At 33.4% G+C, this 10,129-nt stretch overlaps 1 long non-coding RNA gene across 1 annotated transcript; it reads left to right on the forward strand.

Annotated features, from left to right (window-relative positions):
* The first annotated feature begins 791 nt into the window (after positions 1–791).
* On the forward strand, positions 792–8,354 carry LOC110453488. Its single transcript, XR_002463285.1, has 4 exons — positions 792–1,176; positions 1,407–1,476; positions 3,810–4,022; positions 7,924–8,354. It is a non-coding gene; the product is annotated as an uncharacterized LOC110453488 (long non-coding RNA).
* The last annotated feature ends 1,775 nt before the right edge of the window (positions 8,355–10,129 follow it).

Raw genomic sequence — 10,129 nt, forward strand, 5'->3', positions numbered from 1 at the left:
AGAAATGCAAAATTATTTTCATTAATAATAGAGATACAAACATATCAGTGGGTAAGCTTGTAGATAAAATGATCCAGTACTATTATTCAATTAAAGAATACTGTCATGGCATCAAACCAACGATGAAAAACAGAACAAAAAGATAAACTAAGACAAAATATAAACAAAGTAAAGTTATACATAGACAGCATTATGGAATGTACAAGAAGAATATGATTACGTATTTCAGAAGGTCAAGATTCTACAGATTTATAAACGATCCAAGCTACCCCAAAGTGTATTAATGTTACGTCCTCAAAGCAATGTACGGGGCAATGGCAACAACACAACAAGACAACGTTATGGGCACCATAAAATCCGTCATCCAGCATATCACACATGAAAGAGCATGTTATTTAATATCATATATACGGCAAGTTTAAAAAAAAAATGAAACTATGATACATGTATGAATATTCCACATCTAACATAAACTCTTTCTATCCGTTAAATATATGTGATATAATTAGTTTATTTAGTATAAATAATGGTAGCTGAATAAATTCAAAAAATACCATTGGACAAACGTACATTTTTGGGAAATTAATATTTGGTTAAGAAAACATAACGCAATAAACTAATATTGCGAGAAAGGACGACATAAATGGTGAAATTATGATTTTAATGAAAAACAAAATGTTGTCACCAGTGACACGCGAAGGTACATCTAAATAAGTTAATTGCTGAATTTTCTTATAAAATACGCTGGAAATTAATATGCAAATAAAATCTCATAGTTTATTACGGAAGAGATGGACGATGTCTGAAGCAGAAGAGTTAAGTGGAATATTATCGCCAACTGTTAGATTGCTATGGTATTAGGATATATCACTAGGTGAATGACAGTTTTTCATCATGTCAACAACAAGCAACCTGCTGAACACAAATACTTTGAAGAGTAAGAAGAAATAGAAAGGATGTTTATTTCATGAAGCTAACTGAACTCATAACTTATGGGCATTGGATTATTCTATGACAAATTGTAATCTAGACACATTTACATAAAATTGGACTATCTAACACCTTCTTTCTGTCGAGATATGCGTGATGGATGTCCTTACGATCTAGAAATGTTTCAAGCTGGAAAACAGTTTTATTTAACAGAAAGGAGGCATTCTACACTGGTCGTGAATTTTGGTATGTGTCATTGTCCACAGTTTTTATTTTGTATATAAAATGTAATGATTAATTAAGACGATAAACATTTTGCTTAGAATCAAAAATGATTCAAACAAATATTTCGAGACTTGTTTAATGTATAAACGTATAACTGATTTTACAATATGACAACATGCTTTCTGTACATCAATTTTTGTGATAATCAGTTTGGTAATCATTGATTTTTACATTTTCTATTGTCTTTGTAGGAATCAGGTAGCAGTATGTACGTATCTACATTTAGATCCTTGGTGTGGATAAGTATCATAGGCTATGTTGGTAAGTTATTTGTTATTAAATAGAAATGGCTGGAGATTACTATGTCGGTATTATTATTTAAAATATAAAATATTTAAAAATGTGCAAGGTTATAATTAAAATTACTACTTTTGCTACAAAGATCATTTTTGTAAGGAATGTCTTACATCATCTTCGTGCACTAAATGTGTTACTGGATGCAATCATTATCTCATTGCCGATTGATTAGAGCTTCTGTTGCGGCCTACATTGAAATGGGTATATTGGGTCGCAATATATAAACATAATGTATCTGTCTTACACATTGTTTATACCAGCAACAACACTTCTCCATATATTCCGGTACAAATTAAAAACATTCATAATTGTTCGAAATGACACTTCTGATAATGTTTTTAAATTCGTGCAAAGTTAAAATGAAAACAGGGCCCGAAACCTTTCTCATGCTCAAGCATAACTGTTGTGCTTAAGCTTCGGTTTTCGTTCAGGTTCTCAATTAATGAAGAAATCTTATTTTGTCAAGGATTTGGAAATATTTTTAAGAGCCTTTAAGGCAAATCATATTTTAATTGTTTACATTTGACTTTGTGATCGTTTGACATGATTGAGGCGAGTTAAAAACAATTGGTTTGAGCACAGAATATTTGCCTAAGTATGAGAACGATTTCATGTATACGGACCCAGTTGTTTTCACTACTTAAAATTGCATTGCTTTATATGAATATTTTGGACATATTCTATATAGGATTACTTATCCTTATTGTCATCATATGTTTGCTCACTAATATCATATAATGACGTATCCTCCATACATTTGTTTTTATTTACTCTTTCATACTTTATGACTATATCATTTTCAAATGCTCGCTTTTTAGTGATATCTCCCTTGAAGTACAAATCTGTCATTGTATATTGTCTTTATGGTATATCGATATACTTTGTGCATTTAGTAGACAATATAATGTAAAAAATATAAAGGAAACATAATTCTACGGTAAATAATAATAACAAACTTTATTTATTGAGGATTAAAACCTGATTTAGTCAATGGCTAATCTCCCTCTGGGTCCTCAAACCTACTACCTAGAATATTTCCGCATCCACTTAAAATGTGTATGAAACATTTGCATGTTATTTGAATAAAACATCTTCGGATTTCTTCACTTTCCATAAAAAATAGATACACCAGGAATTATCTTCTTACTTATATTTGTAAGTCATACTTTCTTTTATCTCCATATACCAGTCCCCAAGGTCGGCCGTATTTTGTGGCTGGATTTTATTCTGTCACGATGAACATAAAATGCTAGTCGAAGTGAACGTTTTCCTCTATAAAAGAAACTTGTAAACTTGAACCGTTAACATACATTTTATATGCATCTTTCATTTTCTGATGCACGCTACATATCTTTTTAAATGTTTCGACTTGTGGTTGTATTAAATTGACTTTTAGTACCAATGGTAATGTAATTTGCACGCACCGACCATAAAGTGCAATTGTGGTGCATGTTATGGCTTTCTGCATCTTAAAACTAAATTTTAAAATACATTTGTATTCCTCATGCTGGTTATTATTTTAAGCAACTGCTTGGTTGACTTTGTTGATGAACTGATGATATTTCATTCTCTTGTACTAAAGTACAACTGAAGATGAAACTGTCGTCATCAGATAAATTGTATACCACCAATATTAAAATTTAGCAATATTCGTATTATTTAATTATGAAAATCGCGTCATTTATTATAACATTTAGTCGATAAAATAAATTAGGCAACCAAGATTTTTATCTGCATTTCCACACAATGGTATAGTTAACAGTTAAAGTATGGCCAGGACTATTTCCCGAGGCGAAGCCGAGGGAAATAGACCTGGCCATACCCGAATAGTCCTGGCCATATCCGAAATACCCATACTTTAACTGTTTCATTATACCGATACAAACACTCCCTTACAATATTCTAATTATTATTAGACAACAGTTTTTTTAACAGTTGGGACACTTTATTAACAAAACTAAAATTTCCTTGAAAATCAACATCAGAAAAAAACAGTTGTCAACAACAATGCGAGGTGAAGGTCGGTCCAGAAAGTACCGGCTCTGCTGGCCAGAAATTGCCGACGTAATTCGATTGCGCTGATTGGTCAATATTCGGTCAGGCCCCGCCTACGTGGTCACTCAATTTCCCGCCTTTTCAGAGGGAAATAGTTTCAAAACTATCGCACCCCTTCAGACGAACTATTTCCCTGGCATGCAGTTAAAGGGGAAATAGCTTGTTTATGTGGTTACTTTTGTATAGTGTAAATTAAGTAGAGGTATAATAATCAAAACTAATACATTTCTTTTTTTTGGCAGTGGGCTTTAAACGATCTATGTATGGGGAATGCGTAAAGACCTGCGGCGAAGCACCGCCACTCCGAGTCTTTTTTATGGAAAGACATTGCATAAGAGATGATGATAACTGTTCATATTGTAAGTACTACGGATGCCCTATCGTCGAGTGCTTTAAGAAAGGAAGAAAATTGGTACCTAATTTAACTCCAGACCGACGTTGTCTGACCTGTGAAGGTAATTACCTGTCATAAAGTGATAAACGACATAATATCATATTATGCATTTGTTTAAATGACAGTTTTTTTCTGCAAAAATACCAATAATAAAAAACGTGAATTATATACGACATATTCATAAATTATGTACATGTAATTAAGAACTGAAACTGGTATCTATAAAAAAAGTAATATGATATCGACTGCTGCATGTAACAATGTTTATATGTTCTAAAGGTGGTATTGGATTTATCGAGGGGGTGACTAACTGCAAAGTGTTATACGCATAAGTAAAACCTCTTTGCTGTGACATGTTTGTATAATGTGATTGTTGGACGAGATGACATGAAGTATGTCGTGACAAATAATTAGACTATATTTATCTCAACGTTACGTCATATTGTGACTCAAGACCCTGATGGACCACCTGTATATATATTATACCTGCCTATATCTAACCTTGTATATTGTGAAGTTCATGTCTTATTGTCATTGTCTATTACAATAAGTTTAGTATACAAATATTATCATAACCTTAAAATACCGTGTGTATCACATTACTACCATTTGTCTATGGAAGTCATCAGTCTATACCTTCAAGCCGTTAATAAGTAACCCGTTTCTGACCTTTATTCCTTGCTCTTTGATATATATTTTATCAATTACTACATGTATCGCTTGTCTAAAATTACCGAATGTTTATAATAATAACAGACTTTCTATTAATATCTCCTATTTATTGACATCCCCTGTCTTACATTGTAAACTACCATCTGTCTAAACGTACAGCCTGTATATATGTACGTGTAATACCTACATCTTTTGGAGGCACAGTAGTCTAGTGGTAGGACGCCGGGCTCGTGACCGAAGGGTGGCGGGTTCGAGCCACGACACGGCACTGTGTTGTATCTTTGAGCAAGATACTTTACTCCGCTTGTTTCAGTCTACTCAGCTGTAAATGAGTACGTGGTTGTGGTAGTGCTAGAATTGTAGAATGCTAGTTGTGAGCGCCGAAATGGCAGCACCAGCTTTATGCTCCCCAGGGACCTACGAACTAGGTAGTGATAAAGCAGTATATAAGAACCTCAAATTCTAATTATTATCATCTTGTTAACACCTGCCTGTAACTACTACCTGTCTATAATTACCACCTATTGACACCTACACGAATGCACTACAAGTGTACATGTTTATAAGTTCAGTCTGTCTATAACTACTACCTGTTTACACCTACAATAATGTACTTCAAGTACATGCTTTTAAGTACAGTTTGTTTATATCGACTATCTGTCTAGACTTTCAATATTGTGCTATAGGTGTACATGTTTATACGACCGCCTACCTATAACTATTATCTGTCTACACTTTCAATAATGTACTTTAGGTTTACATGTTTATAAGGACAACCTCTCTATATCTACTATCCGTCTAAACAAATAATGTACTTCAAGTACATATTTATTAGAACAGTCTGTCTATAACTAGTATATGTCTAAACTTTCAATAATGTACTAGAAGTGTACATGTTTATAAGGACACTCTCTATATATACACTATCTGTCTAAACCTTCATTAATGTACTACAAGTGTTCATGTTTATAAGGACAGCCTCTCTATGGCTACCACTTCACTATGCAAATAATTTGTCTATACTGCATGATATCAAATTTACATGTCTATATTTACTATCGATCCTCATCCACATATACCATCTGTATGCAATAAGCACCTGATGACTAGCTATCACATTCTAATATTTACCTGTGATTATATTCACCATCTATGTCTAAAGTTTGCTTGTCTGTAATGCACCACCTGTATATCATAGCTATCACTACATATAACTACCGCCTAACTATAGTTTTAGCCTGCCTGTAATTCTTGTTTTTTTTATAGCTGCCACATAACTGCCCCATACACCAGTGTATAGTCCCTGTGCATGTTCGAGTGCTATATACACGAGGAAACAATACCACATGTTTATATATGTACGTGTCACATGTTTGCAACTTATATACTTCTACAAATTACACGTGTAATTACAATATGTTAATAATGTGTAGCAACCTCCAGTAATTTCCACCTGTCTGAATATAATCCCTGTATAAACTACCATCGAACTACATGCGTATAGAAATACCAAGCGGACACTAACACCGGCATACATTCCTATTGATTAAGAGCAAGTTCTTACAATGTTTAGAAATATCAGCCATCGGGATGATGCTTCGATCATTCAACCTTCGGCAGAACCTCGGGTTAAACAACCAGATAAATCACCCCTCGGGTTGAAGATTGTCCTAGGGGGTATCTTATTAGTCGAATTATTATGTTTTTGTCTTCTTCCCCATTTTATAATATTTTAGTTAATCCATCTGATTTGAAGACAATCGGTCGATAGGAAAATACTACATATGCCCTCTCCCTAGATGTTTCGTTCTTATTTTCGCATAAGTGTAAAACTAAGGTCGCCTTCATTTTCTCCTTTCGAAATACAGTGAGACGGCGTTATTGTTTTGATACTTATCTAAATTGTATGTGTTTGCTTGTTATATTAGCTTGAAATACAAGCAGAACTATATCCTTTTTGTTCCACTATATTTTGAATTGTGTATATAAAATATTCAAACGATTTTCACTATTCTCACTTGACCTTAGTACTCCTGCCAAATGGTCCCGGGGAAACACACACATATCTCTCTTAGCCCAGTACTAACTGTAAATATACACACATATAAACAACAATTAGTCATATGCAGACATTCAGTTCTTTTTCTCAAGGGACTGTTGTCAAATGTCCTAGACATCGCAGACGTTTGATGTCTTTACACACACACACAAGCATCCCCTACAGAAGACTCCTTAAACATTGGCTGGGAGTACGGAGATATACTACCTATTTAAGTTTAGGAACAAAGACACGATATTTATATGGAACCCTTATAACGTTAGAAAATCATAACAGATAATTTATTTTATAAACTATGATTTCAATGAACCATGACAGACAATAAATTATCAGAACATGTTTTGGCAAACCTCTCGAACTAGTAGTCAACTAGTAGAATACATTGTGATGTAAAATATGAATATAATTAAGCTTGCGATGTTTATGTTTACAATAATAACACAGGAGGAGTGAGATGCTTGTGACTAGTTTTGTAATAGGTCCTCTACAATATACGTCCATGAGAAGACTTCGTGATTGAAATAAAATAATATGACGATCAAATTCGGCTTATATCTTATTCTCAAACTGGGGAGAAAAACAAAATGGGAAACACATTTGTCGCAACCATTGTTTTCCTTTTGATGTCGGCCAAATGTAAATAACGAAATAAATTGTAATATGTGAATGACGGTCTGCATCTTCTTAGAAATAGTATACAATGCACCAATATCGTGACAAAACTCGAGGTTCAAACACTCCCGGGTCATGGTTTTATTTTTGGATAATTTGTTACACAATGTTTTATAAGCCCTCGGGTTATACTCGATATTTGACTCACAGGCGTCTAATTAAATCACCGTAGTAAATCATTTTTCGACGGAAATAACGTCATTAAAACTAATCGCAGGCCCTATCAATGTGACAGCTCCTTCTCACCCGTACCACATACAGACAGCTCCATATATTCAGCTCATCGTATAAACATGTTGTTGTAATTGTTTCACTGACAGCTTTACGATCTTCTAAGGACACGTCACGTGGGCACCTGTCACTGAATCCTCAGGACAGAAAAGGACGGCAATGTATTTAATATAGTACTAGTATCGATAGCGTAACTGTTCAGCTTACTAGCACTTCGACAATAACACCTCAACATACAAGCAGTGCATTTAACTCAAACCTAATTATGAGTTGATATTATTATTAAATAATCCATTTTGTTAAAAATACATGATTTTTTTTCCGGCAGGTCAATGTGTGTATGGCGCAGAAATTTACAAGAAAGGAGACAAATTCATGGCGGCGGATGACCTTAACAGTTGTAAATGTATCAATCACGGGCGTGTAATTTGCAGCATGAAGAAAAAAAAGCCATCTATCAGGGGATTCTGTGATATTTAAACATCGATTATTTTGGTAAAGAAGATCAACTTTTTTTGTCTTCTTTATAACCTTAATCAAGTTTAATATCAAATGTTCTCGAAACATTTACTTCATTTTCTTGTGTAATTGCAAATGATATTCATTCACACACTAAACAAATGACGGTTTAATATTTTCCAGCATTAATGAGAAATTTTAGCAATGTACAAGGCAAAGATAAAGAAATGAACAATTGCTATTTCTGTATGAATTGTAAACAGAACAGAAACAAATAAAGTGATTCCTATTTATTATTAATTTGTATCTTTTGAGTTTAAATTGATTTCATATTATATCTAAAATCGAAAAATGACAAAAATACCCAAGCTTCTGATACATTGTTCATACATCAAGATGAATGTCCCAATACTGTTATACATTATTTGAATTCCATATATTGCACCCCTTAGGTTGAAAAAAAAAGAGATTACCTGACGGAAAGGTATATGATGTGCCACCAACATTTTTAGACTTTAACAATTTACATTTGCTCTGCATTGCCACTTTATAACACTGCCAAGATCAGTCCCGTGTTATGAGACCGTAACAAAAGCGCAATGATATCCCCGCGGGACCGACTAACTACTGGATAACTGTTCCCCTCTAGACTAGCAAGCGGATAAGCAAATAATCTCACTATGATTCAATAGTATTCACCGTTTTATGTAAGACTAGTTATACAATATGTGAATTGAATATATTGATTGATTAACTTATGGAAATAGTTTTATATTTTTGTGCTTAGTTCCACGAACTATACAGTTTACGAGAAAAGTCAAGAGACAACATTCCGTGAGCAATTCCCTGGGCTGTTCTACCTCTTGAACAAACACTGCAAGATTCGAATTTAAAAGTGCGTTGTGAAATTAGAAATGAAAAATAGATAAAAAATAAAGTAAACATAAGCATAAAACAGCAATCTGTTTCATGTTATAGGACCAGAATGCTGTGTAATGCTTAAATATGTCCATGTCTTGTACCTATGAATAGTTAACATCACGATGCAACTTAAGACTAAATTAAATCAATTGTTACAGATCATCTTTCCCTAGAGAAGCATGCTTTCTCTACAAGAATGACTAACAAATTGATTTTGTAAAGACCAGAAAACCTTTGAAAGGAACGTGAATACTATTAAAATGAATTGGAATTTAAAATCAAATGATCTCAATATGAAAAGGGCACGTTTGTACATTTTAGTAAAGGATTTGTGATATTATCAAAGATAAATATACAACTCACTGATTATAGAACACACGATTAAAACATGAGTCATGCATGGTTTAAAGTCAAGATGTAATTGATAATACATCTATTACAATACGTCAAATGTAATAACAGCAGTCGGATAACGTATCTCTTGGCCAAGGTAAAATAGGAAAATTGATTTCGCATTACGTTAATTATAACCGAAATGATATGTTATACACCACTGCCGTCCAACATTACTTGGCTTGCAATCACACAGATCGGGGCCTGTCCTGGCAGCCAGTGATACAATCTAAATTTTAATCATCTAATAATCAAAATGTGACCGCAACTAAGGTGCAAGGTTAGCATTCAAAACATGTTGGCATGACATTTGATTGAAAATAAGGTAACAATATTAAAATATCTAAAATTGCACCTGTCGTTGGTCATGCTGGGGGTTGTTTTAAAGAAATCGGATCAGAAAGATTAAATAACGACCTAGTCACTTATAACATGTCTATGTTGACCTAACCACCTTAGGTGTTATGTTTATTTCGTCTTTAAATGTCAAATGAGCACAATGTTTCAAGTAAATATATTAGCATAATATCAAACACCTCATTTGAATACATCAACATTAACAGGCGTTTTGATTAAAACATACATGTGCTTATACACATTAACAAACATGTTCACTTAAAGGAAAATATGATAAATCAATTATTCTACCCTTGATAATTAGGAAGAATAGACTTGATGAGTTGTACTTTTCTGAATAATTTCTAGATTTGATAACAAAGAGGAATACTGCGAAACAGCTGATGCAGTGAAATTAATTTCTC

This window comes from Mizuhopecten yessoensis, unplaced genomic scaffold, assembly GCF_002113885.1.
Source record: "Mizuhopecten yessoensis strain PY_sf001 unplaced genomic scaffold, ASM211388v2 scaffold7333, whole genome shotgun sequence".
NCBI classification, from domain to species: domain Eukaryota; kingdom Metazoa; phylum Mollusca; class Bivalvia; order Pectinida; family Pectinidae; genus Mizuhopecten; species Mizuhopecten yessoensis.